This window comes from Oryctolagus cuniculus, chromosome 14 (genome assembly GCF_051225735.1).
Source record: "Oryctolagus cuniculus isolate XC-2025 breed Fujian yellow rabbit chromosome 14, ASM5122573v1, whole genome shotgun sequence".
NCBI classification, from domain to species: Eukaryota; Metazoa; Chordata; class Mammalia; order Lagomorpha; family Leporidae; genus Oryctolagus; species Oryctolagus cuniculus.
Genome location: NC_142880.1, coordinates 70953082 through 70977465, shown reverse-complemented (window position 1 = coordinate 70977465; position 24384 = coordinate 70953082).

Sequence of the window (24384 nt, the reverse complement as noted above, 5' to 3'; positions counted from 1 at the left end):
TGCACTTAAAATGGTTTTATGTTAACCTGTATCCTATCCCTATTAATGTGACATTTGATTATCTGGAAAATTTCGTATTATTTGGGAGAACTGCCTATATTTCTAAAATATTAGGTAAAATATGTAAGGCTGACACAAACACACCAATCACGGGAGTAAGGGAATGGGTTTATTGAGGGGAAACCTGATAGACTGCAGGGAAGGGGCAAAGAAGGAAAAGAAGAGATCAAGAGACAGAGAGATCAAGAGAGAGACAGAGAGAGGGACAGAGATCAAGAAACGGAAAGAGAGCCATGTGTTCGGGAATAGGTCCTCTCAAAACTTTGCCAGGGGGTGGGCAGGGAAGTAGGAGCAGCAAATCCCATAAGGATAGGGGTGGAGCTAACACTGGTGGTTGGGCCATGTGGCCACCTGGCTTCCAGTAATGGTGGTGGGGGCTAGAGCCTAGGATGATGTTGGGGTGTAGATCGCACCGTATATACGACTGAGCCATTTTACTTACAAAATTGGTCCAAGTTTCCCCAGGGAATGTTGATGTTGGACATACCTAGGAGGACTTTCCATTTATCTTTTTTCTGTTTATCTGTAGGCCAGGAAATAATTTTTTTTCAAAGTTACATTATATTTTTTGAAAATCATATGTTAGAAATAAAAAATACTAAATACATTATTAATATTGATATTATCACATTTGTATTCATATTTTCTCTTTCCATGGGTACTTAAAGATACATTAGCCATAAGGTCTCCACAATTCCTGTCCTTACTAAACACAAACACTTCATATTTGCCTGGATGGTGTTCTGGTACCGAGTTTGTCTACTTGCTGAAATTGAGATGAGCTAATTTTCAGCATTGTCACTGGATAGTTTTGTATGTGAATGGGTGTCACAGGCATCCTGTATTCTTCTAACACAATGGCTATATTTAATAGCTGGAGTCACATTTCCTCTTTGGGTCCTTTTGTCACCCTTGAGTGAATGCTCTCTGAGCTCAGTGATATTCTTACATATAAAATATCAGTTGTCCCCAGCTACCCAGCACAGTGGCTTTAAACTTGTTCTGATGCCAGAGACAGCACACTTTTATTATTTAGTAAGAATTACCTATTTTTCTTTCTACATTTCATTTGAGAGTTACCTTGAGAACAGCTATTTGCAAAATATTTAAGCAATCTTCTTAGTTTAAAATTATTGATCTCTTCAAGCATATATTTAATCAGAATCATTCCAGTGAGAAATAAAATTAATACAGATGTCTATAGGACATTTTAATTAAACTTCCCTTAATTCTTTCAAGGAAAGAGTAACAATAAATTTCTTCTATATCATTGGATTAAAATTACATCAGGAGAGTTACAAAATCTTAAAGAAAGAAATAGAAGAGGATTCCAAAAAATGGAAAAATCTTCCATGCACATGGATTGAAGAATCAATATCATCAAAACGTCCATTCTCCCAAAAGCAATTTAAAGATTCAATACAATACCAATGAAAATACCAAAGACATTCTTCTCAGAGCGGGAAAAAAATGATGCTGAAATTCATATGGAGACGCAAGAGACCTCGAATAGCCAAAGCAATCTTGTACAACAAAAAGAAAGCCTGAGGCATCACAATACCAGATTTCAGGACATACTACAGGGCACTTGTAATCAAAACAGCATGGCACTGGTACAGAAACAGATGGATAGACCAATGGAACAGAATAGAAACACCAGAAATCAATCCTAACATCTACAGCCAACTTCTATTTGATCAAGGATCTAAAACCAATTCCTGGAGCAAGGACAGTCTATTCAATAAATGGTGCTGGGAAAACTGGATTTCCATGTGCAGAAGCATGAATCAAGAACCCTACCTTTCACCTTACACAAAAATCCACTCAACATGGATTAAAGATCTAAATCTATGACCCAACACCATCAAATTATTAGAGAACACTGGAAAAACCCTGCAAGATATAGGCACCGGCAAAGACTTCTTAGAAAAGACCCCAGAGGCACAGGCAGTCAAAGCCAAAATTAACATTTGGGATTGCATCAAATTGAGAAGTTTCTGTACTGCAAAAGAAACAGTCAGGAAAGTGAAGAGGCAACTGACAGAATGGGAAAAAATATTTGCAAACTATGCAACTGATAAAGGATTAATAACCAGAATCTACAAAGCGATCAAGAAACTCCACAACAACAAAACAAACAACCCACTTAAGAGATGGGCCAAGGACCTCAATAGACATTTTTCAAAAGAGGAAATCCAAATGGCGAACAGACAAATGAAAAAATGTTCAAGATCACTAGCCATCAGGGAAATGCAAATCAAAACCACAATGAGGTTTTACCTCACCCCAGTTAGAATGGCTCACATTCAGAAATCTACCAAAAACAGATGCTAGCGAGGATGTGGGGAAAAAGGGACACTAACCCACTGTTGGTGGAATGCAAAATGGTCAAGCCACTATGGAAGTCAGTTTGGAGATTCCTCAGAAACCTGAATATAACCCTACAATACAACCCAACCATTCCACTCCTTGGAATTTACCCAAAGGAAATTAAATTGGCAAACAAAAAAGCGGTCTGCACCCTAGTATTTATTGCAGCTCAATTCACAATAGCCAAGACCTGGAACCAACCTAAATGCCCATCAACAGTAGACTGGATAAAGGAATTATGCGATATGTACTCTATAGAATACTATACAGCAGTAAAAAACAATGAAATCCGGCCAGTCATTTACAACAAAATGGAGGAATCTGGAACACATCATGCTGAGTGAAATAAGCCAGTACCAAAGGGACAAATATCATATGTTCTCCCTGATCGGTGACAACTAACCAACGACAAAAAAGGAAACCTGTTGAAGTGAAAGGGACACTATGAGGAACAGTGACTTGATCAGCCCTTGTCTTGATTGTTTATGAACAACAATACTTTATCCCTTTTTGTATTTTTTTTTGTTCTAGTTAATACTATTGGTTGAACTCTTTAATTAGCACACAATTAATCTTAGATGTTTAAATTTAACTGAAAAGTAATCTCTGTTAAATACAAGAGTGGCAGTAAGAGAGGGAGGAGATGTACAATTTGGGACATGCTCAATCGGACTTGCCCCAAATGGTAGAGTTAGAAATGTGCCAGGGGATTCCAATACAATCCCATCAAGGTGGCATGTACCAATGCCATCACACTAGTCTAAGTGATCAATTTCAGTTCACAATTGATCATACTGATAGGACTAAGAGTCAAAGGGATCACATAAACAAGACTAGTGTCTGCAAATACTAACTGATAGAATTAAAAAGGACAGAACAAGCCAACATGGGAAGCAGGATACACAGCAGACTTACAGAATGGCAGATGTCCTAAACAGCACTCTGGCTTCAGAATCAGCCCTTAAGGCATTTGGATATGGCTGAAGAGCCCATGAGAGTATTTTAGGCATGGAAAGCCAAGACACTCTGGCAAAAACAAAACAAAACAAAACGAAACAAAAAAACCACAAACCTAAATGAAAGATCTCTGCGAGTGAGATCCCAGCAGAAAGACTGTCCATCAAAGAAGGAGGTACCTTTCTTTGAAGGGAGGAGAGAACTTCCACTTTGACTATGACCTCATTTAAATAAGATCGGAGTCGGTGAACTCAAAAGGCTTCCATAGACTTGCAACTTATGACAAGAGTCTGGGGTGATTACTGATGCCATAAACAAGAGTGTCAAATGGTTAAGTCAACAACAGGAGTCACTGTGCACTTACTCCACATGTAGGATCTCTGTCCTTAATGTGTTGTTCAATGTGAATTAATGCTATAACTAGTACTCAAAAAGTACTTTACACTTTGTGTTTCTGTGTGGGTGCAAACTGTTGAAATCTTTCCTTAATATGTACTAAATTGATCTTCTGTATATAAAGATAATTGAAAATGAATCTTGATGTGAATGGAATGGGAGAGGGAGTGGGAGATGGGAGGGTTGCGGGTGGGAGGGAAGTTATGGGGAAGAAAAAGCCATTGTAATTCATAAGCTGTACTTTGGAAATTTATATTTATTAAATAAAAGTTAAAAAAATTACATCAGGGGTTAGTACACACGTATTATTATTTCAAATTCACCTTATTTCACTTTTTTGACCAAAAGGAATGCTGTATTATTTTTATAAGACAGTATTTCTTTCGATAGCCAATACAGTAGTCTATTATAAGCATTGTAATAAAAAACTGTTTATCTAAAGATTTTTCATAACTATAGTTTAAAAATTCACTAACATTTATTTATTATAGGCCAGTTTATTTATTGTAAAACCAATAGGCCAGACACTTATCCAGATTTGTTTGTCCCTAGCTGAGTCTCCCTTTTTTTCTCCCTTTTTGTCTCTCTCTCTCTCTCTCTCTCTGCCCTCAATTCACCTACATTCATATATTTTGTGATGAAAATGAAATCTATGAAATGTTATCACCATGACTGAAGCTCTATCAATTGACTTTCTGGTCGTCCTGACTTTGTGTTATAATGATAGACCAGAAAATAGTTTCTAGCGAGGTCTGAGCTTATTGCATAATGGCTTGAAAATAGAAGATGGATTTATTTTTCAAAGATATAAACATCTTTGAGACTCTATTACATAAGCTCAGAACATTTTGTATTTTTCAGTATTTATTTTTCTGTTAATGCCATACATGAATCACTACCCTTTATAATATTCAATCCTGATAAAAATATACTCATTGTAACAAATGGCAAACATAAATTAGAATATATACCCAAGATATTAAGAAAAAAGGATAGGTTTGGGGAAGAGTAGAGTATCAGTGAATCCATTTCATTTGGAAAGGAAACTGCGGGGTGTACTACTGAACAGAATGTCCTCCTGTGACCTCTACAGCAGCCCCCAGGTCCTACTGCAGCTCTCAGAGAATAATCCCAAGTCGACAAATTCCCCACTCCCTCTTTCCTGTTCCTTTACCCTAAAAAAAAATGAATGCAGTATAGAATTCTGACACAGTGCATATTTTTTCACATTATGTTGTATATAAGCAAGAACATTTTCAACTACTTAAAAATATAATTTTACAAATAAGGAATAAAGATGATTACTATTTCTGTTTTGATAAATATTTTTGGAGATGTTTTAGCTAATGTTATTGATAAAGGAAAATCGAGTTTAAAAGAATTTGAAAAAAGCAGCATGATTACTCTTGGTACATGAAATGATATTTTTGAGAAAAGTTTAGAACACTGAAAAAACTATCAAAACTGTTAAAAGTTTACAGAAATGAACTGAATATAAGACAAATAACAAAAATATAGTAACATCTGTGAATTTAAGAACTAGTTTTCATAACGTAATGAACAAAATATCCTATTTACAATGGCAACCTAATTAAATATCAAAGAAAATTACAGTTGGAGACTTCAACATTCTTCAGCAATTATGAATATAGGGTGAGGCATTTGGTTTATTGGTTAGGAAACCAGTTAAAATGCCCCCATCCCATATTGGTGTGCCTGGGTTGAATCCTCATCTCCAGCTCCTAATTCTGATTACTTACCAATACAAACCCTAGGAAGCAGAGGTGGTAGCTCAAGTAATCCTGCCAACCACCTGTGAGACCTGTTTAGCATACCTGATTCCCAGCTTGGGCCCAGGCCCAATGTTGGCCATTATGAGAATTTGGAATTAAACTAGAAATCAGTTACAGGTAAAAGAGAATTCTAGAAACATCAAGAAGCTAATTAAAGTACTTCTACATAATCTGTATGTTAAGAAATATCAAGGGAAACAAGTTGAACGGAACGGAAATGAAAACACAATATGTCAAAAATTATGCGAAGCAGTTAAAATAGTGTTGAGAGGGGAATTTACCACCTGACATGCTTACTTTTGAACGAGGAAGTCTCAAATTAGTAGTCTAGGTTCCCCATCAAATGAAAAAAAAAAGCTAGAAAAAGGGCAAACTAAAGGAAGTTCCAGGAAAAAATAGTAATTATGAAGCAGAAATTAAAGAACTAGAAAATGGAAAAAATAGAGAAAAGAAATGAAGCTAAAAACCTGGTTCTTTGAGATGATTAATAAAATCGATTAATTGGCTGGCACTGTGGCTCACTTGGCTAATCCTCCACCTGCGGCACCAGCACCCGGGTTCTAGTCCCAGTCAAGGCACCGGATTCTGTCCCAGTTGCTCCTCTTCCAGTCCAGCTCTCTGCTGTGGCCTGGGAAGGCAGTGGAGGAGGCCCTGCGGGGCCCTGCACCCGAATGGGAGACCAGGAGGAAGCACCTGGCTCCTGGCTTTGGATCGGCGCAACGCACCAGCTGTAGTGGCCATCTGGAGAGTGAACCAACGGAAGGAAGACCTTTCTCTCTGTCTCTCTCTCTCTCACTGTCTTCCTGTCAAAAAAAAAAATATATATATATATATATATATATATTTAAAGGGCTTCACCCAAAAGGAAAAGGACATAGATCCAGGTTTAAAATTGATTAATCACTAACAAAAGAGAACACCGCCGCCCCCTCCCGCCCCTGCCCACACACAAAGCCAAAACAGAAAGAAGACACAAATCAGCAATATCAGGAATATTTCTGTAGATCTTGCAGACATCAAAAGAATAATAAAGTAACACCAGGAACAACTTTGAAGATGCATATTAAATAACTGATGAATTGACCATTTCCTTGAAAAACACAAGCTCTAATAACTCATTCAACTTTAACCAGACAAATGAATAGTCGTTTAACTATAGAAGAAATTTAGTTTGTAGTATAAACCCTCTCAAAAAATTTCAAAGCCTTGATCTTTCCACTGGGAAATTCTACCAAAAATTCAAAACAAAATTAACACCAATTCTACACAATCTCTTAAAAATGAAAGAGGAGGAAGAAACACTTTCCAATATATTCTATGAAAACGATACAGATCCAAATAGTATAAAAAAAAGCAAAAAATACAGGTTAACATTTTTTATAAATATAGGTGTAAAATTTCTTAACACAATATTATCAAATAAACTATAGCAACATATAAAAAGAATTAGAGACTATGACCAAATGAGACTTATTTCTGACATGCAACTTTGGCTCAGTATTTCAAAATTTATCAGTGTAAAAGGCTAATAGCTAAAAAAGTAAAGGCTAAAGAAGTGGCATCACTTAATCATATAAATGAATATACAGAAAATCTTTGACAGAACTCAACACCTATTCATGATGAAATGCTTAGAAAACTTGGAAAGAGAAGTTTAGATGATAGAGAACAGCTACAAAATCTTAAAAATTAACATTATACTTACTGGTAAAAGCATTAGGGCTTCTGTCTTGCAAAAGTGCTTGGGATGGCAGTGGATTATGGCCCCAGCACACGGGTCCCTGCCACTCAAGTTTGAGATCTAGATGGACTTGTCTCCCGGCTTTGGCCTTCCCCATCTTGGCTGTTGAAGGTATTTAGGGATTGAATCAGTGGATGGAAGATATCCCTTTCTCTTCTCTGTCTCTCTTTCTCTCTCTGTCACTCTGCCTTTCAAATAAATAAGTCTTTTTTTTTTTTTTTAAATCTCTGCTTTCTTCTAAGCTTGGAAACAGACATGGATGTTGATGAGTGGGACTGCTATTAAGTAATTGGAAGTTGATGTTGGATAATTCAGCATGAAAAGGAAATGAAAAACATGAAGGTTAGAAATGGAAAAAGTACAACTGTCGTTATTGGTAGATGACATTATTTTCTCATATTAAAAATCCAAAGGATTGTACAAAAAATTCATAAAACTGATAACTAAATTCAAAACAGTCACAGGTTCTTAGATAAACACTCAAAATTTAATTGTATTTCTATATTATAGCAAGAAACACATAGATACTGACATTCAGAATATAATTTCATTTACAATTATTCAGAAAAAAAAGAGGACTTGCATGTTCAAAGCTACCAAGCACCAATAAAAAAGATCTAATAAATGGAAGAGATTCACTGTGTGTATGGATTGGAATAGTCAAATTAGTCCAGATCTCCAGATAACCACAAATTGAAACAATTGCTACCAAAATCTCAGAAAGATTTTTTATAGATATGGATAATATTATTCTAAAACACATATGGAAAGAAAAAGGGGTTTGAGTTGCTAAAATAATTTTGTAAAAGTAATTTTTGTTCTCCAAATTTCAAGACTTACTAGGTAGATGCAAAAGTGATCAAGAATGTGAGGCTACTGGTGGAGGAACAGACACAGGGTTGAATGGAACTACGTGAAAACCAAGAAATGAACTCAAAAATACTATCAACTAATTTTTGACAAAGGTCAAAAAGCAATAGAGTGAACAAAGATTAGTAATTTTATAAACATAGTTGTAATATTTGGAGATCTATAAGAAAACCAAAAATGAACCTTGACTTAAATGTCCCTCCTCACACTAAAAAAATGAATCATAGATTTAAAATGCAAGTAATAAAATTATGAATTCTTTGGAAGATAACGTGTGAACATCCTTGGACTTATGCATGGTGAAGAATTTTTAGACCTGGCACCAATATCACAACTCAGAAAAAAGAGGGGCTGATGCTGTGGCTTAGTGAGCTAAACCTCCACCTGTGGCGCCAGCATCTCATATGGGCATCTGTTCATGTCCCCACTGATCCTCTTCCAATCCATCTCTCCACTATGCCCTGGGAAAGCAGCAAAAAATGGCTCAAGTTCTTGGGCCCTTAGACCCACATGGGAGACTTAGAAAAAGCTCCTGGCTCCTGGCTTCTGATTGGCCTAACGCCAGCCGTTGCACCATTTGGAACCAGCTGATGGAAGACCTTTCTCTCTGTCTCTCTCTCTCTGTCTGTAACTCTACCTCTCAAATAAATAAATAAATAAAATCTTTTTTAAAAAACAATACAGACTTTAGCAAAATTAAAAATTGGTGTATTTGAGAGACTTTGTTAAGAGAATGTAAGAAAAACTACTTATTGATAAATATTTGCATAATATAAATAACTCTCAAAATTTAACTATAAAGTTAAACAGTACACTCAGAAAATGGGCAAAAAGCATGAAGATTGATTTCACTGAATGATATGCAAAGATGACAAATAAGGATATTAAAAAAGGGTTTAGTTCACACACCATTGGGAAATGCCAGTAAAGTCAATTATGAGATATCACTACACACCTATATGAAAAACATTTAAAAAATGTGACATTTTGGATCCAATATGGGCAAATAAAGGGGCTCAGTATTCACCTCTTCTCCCACAGAGAACCACCAACCATCAAATAAATAGCTGCATCATGAGGTGGGTCTCTGTAGAGGGACAGAGAATGTGGACCTGATAGGACGGAGATCTTGGATGATAGAATTGGAGGAGGAATGAAGCCAACCAGCTACTAGGACCCTGGACCCATGGTCCTAAGAAATTCTTATTGTAGGGGATCAGATAAAGAGGACAGACATCAGAGCCCATCTGCACCATGTCTAATGCAAGCAATCCTAGGTAAGGAGGAACCCAGTAACCACTGACTAGGAAGCCAGTCAGGAAAGTGACCTGGAAAACATATAGACACACTGTTCAGAGAAGGAACTCACATAATACAATCCCCAGAGCATGGACTTTGGCAGTGTGGCATCATCCTGAGAAAGAAGTTATTGCAAATCCCCATCCCTGGGATCCCAGAGACATGCAACTTTATGAAATCAACTAGACTCAGCAGTGCAACAGGTACCCTAGAAACCTAGCCCAAGCAGTGCCCTGTGCTACAAGGAACAAGGGGCATAGAACAGCAGGAAGGCCATACTCCCCTTTACTCCTCTTCCTCTGCCTCCCAGGGCATCCCTCACTGCAGCTGGGACTGTGCACACTGGCACTCCTGATCAGGGTTCCTATGGCCCTAAACAAGTCTGCTCACTGCTGCTCGGAATTGAGCACAAGCTCAGGACTGTGTGTGTACTCACAAGACAATATATGGGGTTTTGTGCACTCTCCCATATTGGCCCCACTGTCAATCCTACAGCTGTAGCCTTATCCTCAGGTGGCCACGGTGGATGTACCTGCCTTGCTTTGTCCCAGAAACAGCACTGCTCCTGGGGTTCTGTCCCCGCTCCCAGGAAGTGGCTCAAGGCCTGTTCCCAACACTGCACTTCTCCTTCACTCGGTGACTAGTTGTCTGTAAGGCTGGCACTCTCCCAGCATTAGTGCCACCCTATTAACTCTGGCTCCTGACTTGGGTAGTGACTGGAGGTCTGCTTACCAGCCTGCTGGCAAGACCAACTAAGCCTGCTCCCAGCACCAGTGCAGCAATGGCAACTTAGGTTTCTGGCTCAGGAGGTGGCTGAGAAACTGTATCAGCGAGCCAGGCAATCCTGTTGAACCCTGGGAGCTCCCTAGACCTCTCTCCTCCACCGCTGTTGACTATCGTAAATGATATACAGAAACCATACCAGGACTACAACCAGAACTGAAACCAATATTCTTAATGGGCTCAAGTCCAAATCATCACATGTCTGAGGAAACTGAAGCTTGGAGAAGCTGCAATGCCTTGTCCAAGGTCAAGAAGCTGGTTAGTAGCAGAAGAACAGAATCAAGGGCCTGGAAGTTTTTTCCAATCATAACCTGGGAAATATCACAGTAAGAATACACTCTCACTTTCTTTTTCTGTTTTCAGTTAAAACATGTTTTCACTTAATCTTTTAAATAGAAGTAAGACTCCAGGTTTTATCCAGGGGAACGTTTTGGGGAAGCAAAATAGAAGAGAAAAGCTGTTTTTAATCCATGTTTTTCTCACTTGAGGAAAAAAAATCTTAGGTCCTTTTACTTTAGGATTTTAAAGGTATTATGGGGAAATGGCATCACCAAGATGACAGAACAGCCAACTTCAGCCTTGGTCCTCCCACAAAACCACTAAGACAGACACCCATTCACAAGCAGAAGCAGCCCTGGGAGAGCTCAAGAGCACATCAAAGAATTTGCAATAACACAGTGAAGACAAAAAGAAAAAGGAAAAAAAAAACCCACAAAGAATGTCCACACAGAAGGGAGTGCTTGTGAAACCCTTTGTATGAGATGTCAGATGTTAGGGGCATTCAGAAAAGCAGAGGTTGGGTCTGTATTGATCAGTTCCCCAACAGACACTGGCATATTTCTTTGCAGAAGTCACTAAGAGGCATTCTCCCTGGGGAGCTAGCTCCCAAGAGAGAGATGAGCTGCAGCTCTCTCCCTTCCAAGAAGCATCCACTGTTCCTCCAACTTGGGCCTGAGTCTGTCACTGCTCGCATTCTCCTGTGCGTCCCTGGTGCCCACTCCTCAGCTGTCCCATGAGTGTCCACATTTCAGTGCCCAGCTCTGCCATTACACTGTGACCGAGCATGTCTCAGACACTGGAGCCATTTTCACATCAAGTTAATTCACACCTTGCGCTTCCGAGTCAAAGCTTTCTGGACCTGAGTTCTGTTCACTCTATCATTCACCATAGAAAACTGGCCTGCTCACAGGATCCTGGAGCCACTGTAGCTAGAGCATACCTGCTCTGGTTCCTGGCCGTGAGCCTTGGCTGCACATATCCTAACCTCAAGTATCAGAGACAAAGCCCTCTCTGCAAGCTGGCTTGCATCTTGGTCCCCAGACTAAGATCTTCCCACATACATCCAGTTTCTGGCACCCAATCAGCTGCTATAAAGAGTCTGGGCTTGTCCAAACCCCAGAGCAATTGTAACTCAAGAATTCAAGACCCTCAAGCAGGTGTTTAGGAAAAAAGAAGTGCCTACTGCTGAGAACCTGAGTTCCCTCCACAGCCATACATATATAATCACTTAATTTAATATGAATTGGAGGAAAAGGTAGACTCAAATATATGGTGTTGGGACAAATGGTATATAGGTGCAAAAAAGTAAAAATACCTGTTTACCAGACACCATTTAAAAATCCATGGGGTTACATATTTTTCCTGTTTTTTTTTTTTTTTTTTTTTTTTTTTTTTTTTTTTTTTTACATCACCATGTACGGGACGTGTTTAAATATTAAGTAAAAACACTGATAAATTTGACTACATTAAAGATAAGTATATTAACCAATATAAAAAGATTAAGAGAAATACCACAGAAGTTGAAGTCAAGAATAAATCCAGGAGAATATATTTGTAACTTATAATTGACAGCAATTATACTTTTTCTGAAGCCTTTATAAGTTTGTTTTCATCTGTGAGATTGATCATTTCCATATATTTGTTAACTCTTTGTGACAAAATAAAATAAGAAACTTACAGAAAATAAGTCTTTAGACTTAACAAATTGCAATACATGGAAAGCACCAAATTAAAGTGATAACCAATGATTAAAAAGAATTCAACAAAGACAGAGATTTAATCCCAGTAATCAAGACACACATAATTGTCTTGAAGTATTTAAGAACCATATGGGCACTATGGGCACTGAGCAATATGAACATTAGGGCTGCTTATTGCTACTGACTTGGTCATTCTTTCTTCTGTCCTACCAGCTTTTCAGTCTAACAATAATTTAATCTTCTTTTCATTGTAAGTCATTAGTAAGTCCCTAGGATGTGTTTTGGTGACACATAGTCTCATGACAGAGACAGAGGGAGAGAGTGTGTTCTTTCTGTGTATAGTTTTATTTAGTCTTTTTTTTGGGGGGGGGGTGAAAATTTCATGACTTTGAGCTTCATATTGCAAGAGTGCAGCATTTATTTGAGAAGAGGCTAACGCTGGCCAAAGACGGGTTTCTGTTCCAAAGATTTCTGTTATGTGGATGTTGAATGTTCTTTGCCCCTTAGGTCTATCCTTGAGTCATTTGAAACTCCTCATTTCCTTCAATTGCAACATTTTTGTCTTTTTAATTATTCATTTTTTCCCAAGGCATAATCTGTTATGTATTTATTCTTGTGTTCCTTCTGGTTTAATTTTGATTTCCAAATTGATTATTTTTTTCCTATTTTTCCAATAACCATTACCTAACTTAAACCATTTTTATTCTAATTTATTATTTTTCCATGTTTTGAATTGTTTTATTGATATTTACTTTCTTGCTTTAAACAGAATATTACAGTTCTTATCGCTTCTAATCAACATGCCTTTCTAGCATTTTATGATTTGTGTTTTGCTGTTTTTGTTCTTACTTTATATAAAGTTTGACCTCAGTAGAGTTCTCCCATTAATTTTAATGTGAAATTAATTTTCTTTAACTTTCCAAAGGAAATGTGATTCAGGTCTGTGGTTTCTCAGTAATGTTAAAGTGTTCCCTTTCAGACACCTCCTGCGTCCATTTGTCTGTCTCTACTTTTCCTTCATCTCCATGTGGCTTAGCCCAACTTAATTCGGATTCCAGTCTTAGCTACTTTCCTGGATGAGAGGCTCTATTCTAGAATGAAAACTGTAAGGTCAGTTGAGCAAGTGTGTGGGACGTGGACTGTGCTGAGCCCTGCAGATCTGTGGACCATTTGAACTCACCTGCTACTGGAATGGGTCTAACTCTCCCCTGCCAGATGCTGCATTTGGCTTTCAGGTGAATATCTGTTGGCTATTTTGAGGCTTATTCTGTTCTCAGAGTTATAAATGTCCCGTTTTTTTCCCTTTGCCTGAGCACACACAGACATATCACGCAGCTCGGTGGCAGCTGGTGTCACTCAGATCTCTCCTTGTATTTTGACATTAAGAGATATTCCAAGTTGGGTTTGGGAGTTTGGGCTATCTCACAATTTTATTTATTTTATGGTGGGATTTGGAGAGATTCAGGAAGTGTGACACATTACCAATATTTCCCCCAAATCTTTGTTCTTTACTTTTTAACTGTATCAATACCTTTTATTTATTCTTTCTTTAGTGTATGGACTTAGGCTCATCTGTCATATATTTGCTGGCTTTTCTTTAATGTGTCGGCACTGAAGAAACATTGCCTATGGAAGTCACTTTCTTTATAACAATTTGGAGGAGTGCTCTTCACATTATTGTGATGGAAGAATTATAGCTGTGCTTTCAATTATGTATCACTTAAAGAAAATTTAATCTTTTTCCATACTCATGCAAATTAATGCCTTTTCAATTCATAGGTGTGTAAAATATACTAATAAGCTCTGTATATGTATTTTGAAGGTAAATCTTTTTCAAAATTTCACAAAGCAAGATGCAAAGATAGGGTTTTAAAAAATAAAAAGTATCCTTCCAAAAATGAGATTCTTAAAACATGAGAAAATTAGAGAAGTATAAATTATGGAAGAACACCAGGAACAATAGAATCAGAGAAAAGTGCATTGTAATTTAGAATGTGTGTGTGTGTGTGCATTAAATACAGAATCTGACAGACTCACCTTCATGAGATAATATTTTATGCCAATATGCATACTTAATATCTTAATTTCTTATGATTGATTCTAAGATGATATTTTTCTCACAATTTTCTTCTCAGAAAACCTTTAGTTGTGTTCAACCTTGTAGCACAGTGGATTAAGCCTCCACTTGTGGTGCAGTATCTCTTATCAGAGTGCCAGTTCAAGTCTCTACTGCTCTGCTTCTGGTTAAGCTTTCTGCTAATGTGCTTGGGAAGGCAGTTGATGATGCACACACACACACGTATATGTATATATATATACATATATATACACACACATACGTATGCCTCTTGTTTAAAAGATATATTTTTAATTTTGGATAATGTTTCTTTATAGGAATATATAATTTTATTTTCTGTGTCTTATAAGTTTTCATTGTATTTTTACCAATTCAATAAATACTATTTAGGTTCCACTATGTTCAACACTGCTATCATTTTGAGGATTCTACAATGATCAAAATATAAAATTTCCCACCCTTGAGGAGTTTAAAGTCAATAAAAATAAAATAAGTGTATTATTCAGGCTGTGAAAGTGCTGTGAAGGAAGTGAACAGAACGGTGTGAGGAAGAGGACCTGGGTTAGCTGGGGAAGGCATCTCTGAAGAGAGAACAAATAGGCTGAGATTTGAAATATGAGCATCAGCCATGTCTGCAGTGGGCTGGGCAAAGCACACCATGGAGAGGAAAGGGCTGTTGGCAACAAAAGTTCAAACACCAGGAGATTGATAAGTATGACTGGAGTGTGGAAGGTCAAACCTGTGTCACAGAACGTATGTCATTAATTTTCCTTGATTTCATCATGCATGTGCTGTATCAGCTCAAATTAGCACAAGAATAGGGTGAGTATAGTATAATCAGATATGTGAGAGAGGCAAGCAGTTTGGTACAGCAATGAAGCTGCTGCTTAAGACACCTGCATCCCATATTCAGGTGCTTGGTTCCAGTCCTGGCATCTCTGCCTCTGGCTAATGCACACTGTGGGAGGCAGCAGCTGATCACTCAGGTATTTGAGTCCCTGTCACCTATGTGGTTCCTGGCTTTGGGCTGGCCCAATCCTGGATATTGTGGGCATTTGATGAAGGAAACCAGTGGATGGAAGATCTGTGTCTCTCTTTCCATCTCTCTGCCTTTTTTTAAAAAAAGATTTTATTTATTTATTTGAGAGGTAGAGTTATAGACAGTGAGAGGGAGAGAGACAGAGAGAAAGGTCTTCCTTCCGTTGGTTCACTCTCCAGATGGCTGCAATGGCAGGAGCTGCACCTATCCGAAGCCAGGAGCCAGGTGCTTCTTCCCAGTCTCCTATGCAGGTGCAGGGATCCAAGGACTTGGGCCATCCACTATTGCTTTCCCAGGCCATAACAGAGAGCTGGATTGGAATTGAAGCAGCCGGAACTAGAACTTGTACCCAAATGGGATGCTGTCACTGCAGGCGGAGGATTAACCTAAAGAGCCATGGCGCCGGCCCCCCATCTTTCTGCTTTTCAAATAAATAACTTTTGAAAGATATTGGGTGAGGCCGGCGCTGTGGCTCACTAGGCTAATCCTCCACCTCGTGGCGCCGGCACACAGGGTTCTAGTCCCGGTCGGGGTGCCGGATTCTGTCCCGGTTGCCCCTCTTCCAGGCCAGCTCTTTGCTGTGGCCAGGGAGTGCAGTGGAGGATGGCCCAGGTGCTTGGGCCCTGCACCCCATGGGATACCAGGATAAGTACCTGGCTCCTGCCATCGGATCAGCGCGGTGCGCCGGCTGCAGCGCGCTGGCCGTGGCAGCCATTGGAGGGTGAACCAACGGCAAAGGAAGACCTTTCTCTCTGTCTCTCTCTCTCACTGTCCACTCTGCCTGTCAAAAAAAAAAAAAAAAAAAGATATTGGATGAACGACTATATTCATGTCACTTTTATTACAGCATATTGTTATAATGGCTTCATTTTCTTATTGATTACTTTTGTAAACTATCAAAGGTGTCTAGGTATAGGGAAAAACGATGTACATATCATTCAGTGATGTCCACGGCTGCAGGCATCCTCTGCAGGTCTTAGACCATATCCCCTGTGCTGCCGGGAGGACTCCTGTATAAGTGCATACAGTAATTTTCATTTTTAAAAAAGATTTTATTTATTTATTTATTTGAGAGGTAGAGTTACACACAGTGAGAGGGAGAGACAGAGAGAAAGGTCTTCCATCACTGGTTCATTCTCCAAATGGCAGCAACAGCCAAGGATGGGCCGATCCAAAGCAAGGATCCAGGAGCTCCTTCTGGGTCTTCCACGAGGGTGCAGGGGCCCAAGCACTTGGATCATCTTCCATTGCCTTCCCAGGCCATAGCAGAGAGCTGGATTGGAAGTGGTGCAGCCAGGACTAGAACTGGCGCCCATATGGGATGCCGGCACTGCAGGCAGCAGCTTTACCCACTATGCCACATTGCCGGCCCCCACAGGTTTTTTTTTATTTCCTTCTTCTTTGCTATTTTCCCATCAGTATGGGTCCCAATTGCTGTAAGGTTATCCTGCCTGCTTAAGTGAGAAATACTTTAATTAAAGACTTATAATTTATCATCTTAAGGTATTATGGTATTTTTTACATATTTTATTTTTTATAATATCCTACACACTAGAAGTTCAAAAAGTGCTGCTTCCATTACTTAAATTTAAAAAACAGGACATATGACAGCAAATGAAACCTCTAAAGTCATAATCTAGACAATGATGAACTCTGGGATCAAATTCAGACTCTAATTAGCACTGTAAGTCTTCGTCCACCAAATGTATTCAAGTAGTCTTTTCTCCCATGCAGTTTCACACAAAATTTTATGAGTTTTTTTATTGTCAAAAATTATGCATGTGTTATATTATGATAGTATTTTAATACAAATGTATTAATAACTTTTGCAAATAAAATTTGAATCTATATTTTCTGTAAAAATTTTACTGTTTTAAATAATAGTGTGAAACACCATATTTCCCCTTTCATTGTTTTTAGAATTTTTATTTCTTTGAGAGGCATGTACACACAAAAACACATACACACCGAGAGAGAGAGGGAGGGAAGGGAGAGAGAGAGAGAGAGAGAGTGCCTATTCAGTGATTCTACAAATGCCAAAAACCTGGAGCTAGGAACACACTTCAGGTCTACCACAAGAATATTTGATTCCAAAGCCTATTAGCTTCGTGTGCTGAGTACATGCAAGAAACCATACTTACTGAGACCAATTAAGTGTCCAAATTGCTAGGATCATAAATTTTTGAAATTTGTTGTGCATTGCAAGTATCTATACTAGGTAATGAGTTGGGTTTAAAGAATTAATGACTGGGGCAGGTGCTGTGCTGTAGTGGGTAAAGCTGCTGCCTGCCGTGCCGGCATCCCAGGTGGGCGCTGGTTCCCATCGCTACTGCTCCACTTCTAATCCAGCTGTTTGCAATGGCCTGAGAAAGCGGTAGAAAATGGCTCAAGATCCTGGGCCCGTACACCCACGTGGGAGACCCAGAAGAGCTCCAGGCTCCTGGCTTCGGATCAGCCCAGCTCTCGCCATTGTGGTCATTTGGGAGTGAACCAGCAGATGGAAGACCTCTCTCTCCCTCTCTCTCTCTCTCTCTCTTTCCCTCTTGTAACTCTACATTTCACTTAAATAAATAAATGTAAGAAAAAGAATTAATAACTTTAATATTTTGACAGTATTAATCTTTTATCTTTAGGGAGCAATGCTTAACTCAAAATAGTGACTATGTTTTTCTTGAAATACAAGCTATGGCTTTATATATCAAATAGATTATTTTTAGTTTATGCAAATCTTCCCCAGCATTCTTTTAAGATCTTAAATAAAGGACAGGTCTTTCATTTTTATCAGTTTTGCCTTAAAAAGAAATAGTTTACAAGGATCGATCAGGCAACGAGACATATAGAGAGATTCCTAAAACAACCCCATAAGAAAGTAGAAAGGCATACTACTGAGTGAGGTGATATGTAGACCTTTATTTGCCCTGCTAAGTGAAAGTAAGTCACCATTGGAGTTCTGCTTATCTTTAATCTCAGAGTTAATATATGTGTTGTGAGCCTTAGGTAACATGGCTGAATTTTAAGGAAAGGTAGTGTTGCTACTTTAAGGTATGCCTCATTTGCCCAAGCAGCAACTCAATGGCTTGAGGTTACTAAATATGTGATAGCTCTAGGAAATCTGTCTGTGAAATGTATCTTCAATCCTGCAAGTGTTTTTCTGATTATGTTGGTACCAAGTCATAATAATGATTCTTTGTAGAGTCATTTGTAAATAATTAATTCCAAAAGCTCTATCAATATACCTGTACATAGTCAGAATCAGACAACGGTATCAGATAAGGTGAATAAAATCATTGTCCAGGCAAAGGAATAGAAAAAATACCAATTAACAAGGACATTGTTATTTACAATAAACTTGAACTTCTATAAACTTAAATTTGAGCACAGTTCAGCCATGAAGCACACAGGCTAGGGAGACATGTTAAGTGAACAGATGACCATAAGTAGAAGCCCAGAAATGAGTTCATTAAATTATACATGAACACATATTTGGTTAGTCACAAATTCCCTTATTGCTTGTGAAGACAAAAAATGACATCCTTGATGGGCTAATTGATGCCAATGATGTTGTAAATTTTGTATTTATTGTTTCCATCCAATTTTTAGTGATAGAAAATATGAACCAAATTTGACCAAAATGAGTGAAACTAATCAAACAATTTCCTCTGATCTAACTCAGGAAGATTTCAGGAATATCTTCTTATGGAGCATATTTGTTACCTTTAGTATCTATCTATCTGTCTTGCGTGCTTAAAACATTTGTCACTGGGGCCTGCGCTGTGGCGCAGCAGGTTAACATCCTGGTCTGAAGCTCAGGCATCCCATATGGGCGCCGGTTCTAGTCCCAGCTGCTCCTCTTCTGATCCAGCTCTCTGCTATGGCCTGAGATAGCAGTAGAAGATGTCCCAAGTCCTTGGGCCCCTGCACCTGCGTAGGAGACCTGGAAGAGGCTCCTAGCTCCTGGCTTTGGATCGGCACAGCTCCGGCTGTTGTGGCCATCTGGGGAGTGAACCATCAGATGGAAGACCTCTCTCTCTCTGCCTTTCCTCTCTCTGTGTAACTCTGACTTTCAAATAAATAAATGAATATTTAAAAAAAACATTTGCCACTGTATGCTCTTTTCATTTCATAACATCTACAACAAATAGTAGTTTTCAAATGCTCTCCATTTCCTGAATGAAACAATCATGTCTTCTATTCAGACATTGATTTTTAAAATCACATATATGTTATGAAAAACACAACCTTAGACAGAAACTAGCTAGGCAAAATCAAGTTGTAACACATGACTTATTTCAAATAGATCTCTTTGGAATATGAGGTGGGACTGCAGAACATGAAATATAAGGGAGACACTCAATAGCTTAAATAGTTTAAAACACACCATTGGCTTTTAAGATGTCAATATATGACTTATGTACGCTCTTGCTACTTTCTATCCCCTGTACACACTACTTTTAAGTCACATACTTTATTTAATTACTTTTAAAATGTTAAGGGTGGCTTTGTGGTACAAAGGGTTATACTGCCAGTTGAGAGGCTCACAAGTCCCAGCTACTCCAAACTTTCTGCTACTGGGTCTAGGAGACAGTGGGAGTACTTAGGTTCCTGCCACCCACGTGAGAGACCTGAATTGAGTTTTTGGCTCCTGATTTAACCTTATTCTAGCCCTGACTGTTGTGGGTATTTGGGGAGTTATTCAGAGGATGGACAACCTCTTTGACTGTATCTCTCTTTCTATGTTAACTATGCCTTTGAAATAAATATTTTTAAAACTTTGTTTAATGAGAGTGAGAGAAAGAAAACCTTTTTTTTTTTTTTTTTATCTACTGGCTCACTTCCCAAATGACAGCAATGGTTGGAGACTGAAGACAGGGAGCAGGGAACTTAATCCAGGTCTCCCATGTAGTTGACAAAAACCCAACTTGCACCATCACTTTCTTGCCCCAAGAGTGCACATTAGTGGGAAACTGGAATTGGGAGGGAATCCAGTCCTTGAACCCAGGCCTTCAGAGACATGGCCCACACTGACTACATCATTTTAAAAATCAGAAAAAAAAATTGTCTTGTTAAAAATTATTCTTAATGGAAATGGTATGACAATTGCCTAATTTTCCATAAGCCTTAGGCTGTTTTTTTCTCCATATTTAACTGTCATAGGAAAAAATTAGTTTCTTTTATTAGCTCAATCTCTTTCTAGCTCAATTATTAAAAATAAAATCTCATAACAATTTTGCTGCTATGGGATTTGCTTTTGGAAATTAACAATCTTATAAGATGACTGTAGGAGTGAAAATATTTTACTCTAATAATATACCCTGTGTGTTTTCACTAATTCAAATGGGAATTATTTTTATAGTCAGATATACTGCAAAATAATTATATTAGTATTGCTGCTTACAGAATTGAAGAAAGTTAGAAATTTTTTCAGAGTATGAGGATCATACACTTGTATAAAAGTAATATGTTTGGAGTAACAAATATTGATGACCCAAGAATTCGACCTTTTTCATTGCTCAGTGATTCTTAATCAGGGGTGATTTTGTTCCCCTTCCCAGGAACATTTGGAGATGTCTGGAGAAATTTTCATTGTCTTACGTGGGAAGATGCTATTAGCATAGAGGTCAGGAATGCTGATAAACATCCTAAATGTGTAGGGCAGCCTTTCTTTCCCTGTCCTGAAAAGATTAGGTTAGAGTTTCTCAACCTCTAATTTTCTTATCTGTATGCAGTGGATGGGTCTGAGAAAAGAAAGAAAACTCAGTGTGTGGATGTAAACAGGGGTCAAGTAAAACAGTTTCTCCTTTAATAGGGAAGGAAATAGAGAACCAAAGGGTTTCCTTGACTTCCCCGTGCTCACAGATTCAGTGACAGGATGGACTTCCCAGTCTCTTGGCACTCTTCAGGCTAAACTGAGAAAAAGTAGACTCACAATATGTGATTTAAAGCAGTCTAAAAATGAGTCCTGAAACAAATATGATATCATGTAATTAGTTGAGAAAGCAGGAGTAGAATTGATTTCTGGTAGATTATTTATCATATGCTTAGGTATTATTTATATAAAAAGGTGGCCACTGAGTAAGTCTTCAGTTCAGAAATAGTCAGTAAATATTTGTTCTCCAGAAGGATATGGACCTGAAATGCTAAATATCACAAGCGTTAAAATGCTACATCTAATCTAGGAATAGGAATTATGGAAACTCAGACATTCTCATTCTCTTTATATCAACGTATAATTATTGAGAGTTTGATTTTCTTCTCTATGAAAATCCTTACTCTCCTGATGTACTGCTTTTTCTCATTCTGTTACTCATTAGCACCCACCCTAGAGAGAGAAAGACCAAGGAAAGGAAAGAAAGCTGCAGGTAGGCAATGTTTTCACTTGTTAACAATAGTCAGAAAGAGAAGAGGAAAGGGAGAAATGAGATTTCATTATGCTCCATGCACTTAGGAGTGACTCACTGTAAAAGGCAGAGAAAACAGGGAATGGAGCTTCCCAAATTGTTTGATAAGTATACTATTCTGTTAAATAAAGGCCTATTCCCTCCATAGCTTGCTGGTCATATTAGAAGCCACCACTTTTTGTTTGGGCCACTTTTTCCTGTAGAAATCCACATAAACCCAGAGAAGCACATTTGTTTCAACTCATGAAAATACATTATCGAGTTCCTGGCATACGTTCATGGTGATGAAAAGCGTTATTACAGGCACCTTGTGGCTAAGTAGAACTTGAGATGGTTTTAGGTCTCCTCAAGGACTTTAAGGGTCCGTAAGAGTGTGGGTTTGAGTAACCTCAAATAATGAACCTGAGACAAAGGGCTTCACTGGTGCTGTTTCAGGGCACAGCGCTGGACAGCAGAGTGAGATTAAGCTCAGTCTTTTGGGCAAACTCCAGTGAAAAATCTAACTTTACCAAAATAGGAGACGTGGCAAAGAGCCTATGGCTCTCTCCCTCTGAGTATTCATCAGCAGGAGAAAATGGGTTTGTTTTTCATAAAAATAAAGCCTTGACAGTCTATAATAATGTTTCACAAAGAGTAATTGTTCTAAAAAGGCCAACAATCTTACTAATGCAAATAATAATTCTTCCTCACTGAACTAAAAATGACTAACCAGGCATCCAGAGGAAAACTGATTATTGTCGTACCTATGATCTGATTTTTGACTACACAGCTATGTTAGCTCCTCTCTTTGTCATAATGGCATTTGCCCCTACTGCATGCTACTTGAATACAAATATTCACTTTACTAATTTACCTTGGAGGTTTGTGTATTCTGTCAGGGCATAGACTAAGTTTTACTCATTGTTTCTTGCCTCCTTCCATTGTCTTGAAGAAAGAAGGAATTTAATATATGTTTTCTGAATTAAGGAAAGAAAGATTAGACTACATGAGACTGGGATAGTGAAATGTCTAAAAAAATCAGGATCAGGTTTGAACATGTTGATTTTTGCCGTTTTAGAGATCAAATAGATTAATTAAAAACTTGAGTGTGAAGAAATTCAGGGAAAGCAATTCAACCTGATCATTGTAGTCATGAAAACAGGAAGCATACGGGTATTTGATCTTACTAAAAACCATGAGTTAGTGAACAAAAATAGTCCAACACTGGCCTCTATTCCCAGTGAACTACTCTTTTCATTTGATCAAATCTCATTGCAATGATTACATTATTTTAGTTGTATCAATTTGTCTTAGTGTTGAAGCCAAGAAAATTGAAGTTCTTGTGCATAACAAGATGTCTTAAGATAGAGCAATCATTTGCAAATTTATCAGAATCATTAGGAGAACTTGTTAAAACTCAGAAGGCAGGGGCTGACCTCAGTCTGATGGGATCTGGAGCAGAGCCCACACATCTGCATTTCTAACTTCTCATATCCTGCTGACAGATCCAGAAAACACACCTGGAGAATCACTGAGCTGGAGAATTTTTGTGTTGGTAATGAGTGTGGAGAGGTGTTACCTTCTAGTGGAAAAAAAGAAAACAGCTAGTTTGACATTTCTTGTTTTTCTTTTTAACTCGTCAAGCCCCTCTAGAGGTAGAGTGACTTCCCTAAAGATAAATAAGGACAGGTCAGTTCAGCATAACTCTTTGGTGTGTGAGTGTGTGTGTGAGTGAGAGTGTGTGTGTGTGTGTGTGTTTAACAGTAAGAGTGTACTCAAGGGCGTGAGTGGTGCAGCAATTAAGACAGCACTTGGGATGCATGGGTTCAAGTTTTGACTTTGCTCATGATTCCAACTTCCTGCTAATGTGTACCTGGGAGGCAGCAGATGATAGCTCAAGTGCTAAGGCCCCTGCAAGCCATGCAGAGACCCAGATGGAACCCCAGGCTCCAGGGTTTGACCTGGCCCAACAGAGATAGATGATCCCTTTCTCTGGCTCTATAATTCTGCCTTTCAAAAATCAATGAATAAGTAAATAAATAAAATTCAGAAAAAAAATGCTCTTAAGTACTTCTGTGTCATTTATTTTCATATATTAATAATAAAATATTAACTTAGAAAATATTTCTCATATAAGTCCATACGGGGTATTTGTCTTACAGGCTATATGAGGAAATGTGTAATACTATACTTTTAAATATGCTATATCATGTGAATTATTCAAAAAATTTCCCAAGAGATAAACTATTAAAAATTTCACATGAAATTTTCCCAAATTTTTGTTATGTATTTTGTATTCAAGTGCATAGTTTTATTTTGTATTTTATTCAAAAAACCATGAAGCACATACTGATTTGCTACTGGATGTTTGTTTTATTTAATGTAATAATTGGGCACTAGTGCATAATACAGGACAATGTATTAGGATGATTGATACGTTACGTAGCATGAATAAAGCCCTTGTAACAGATTGCATACTTCACAGCGTCACCAGTGTGCCTGAAGGGCCTTGTGTACACCACTCTTATCTTCCTGCTACGTCCCTCCCAGTAAGATGCTATCCTAGTTTTTGTTATTTACCCTCCTGAGTTGGAAGATTCACTTTACCAATTGTTTTTGCCTATACAATGTGTTTCTATGTTT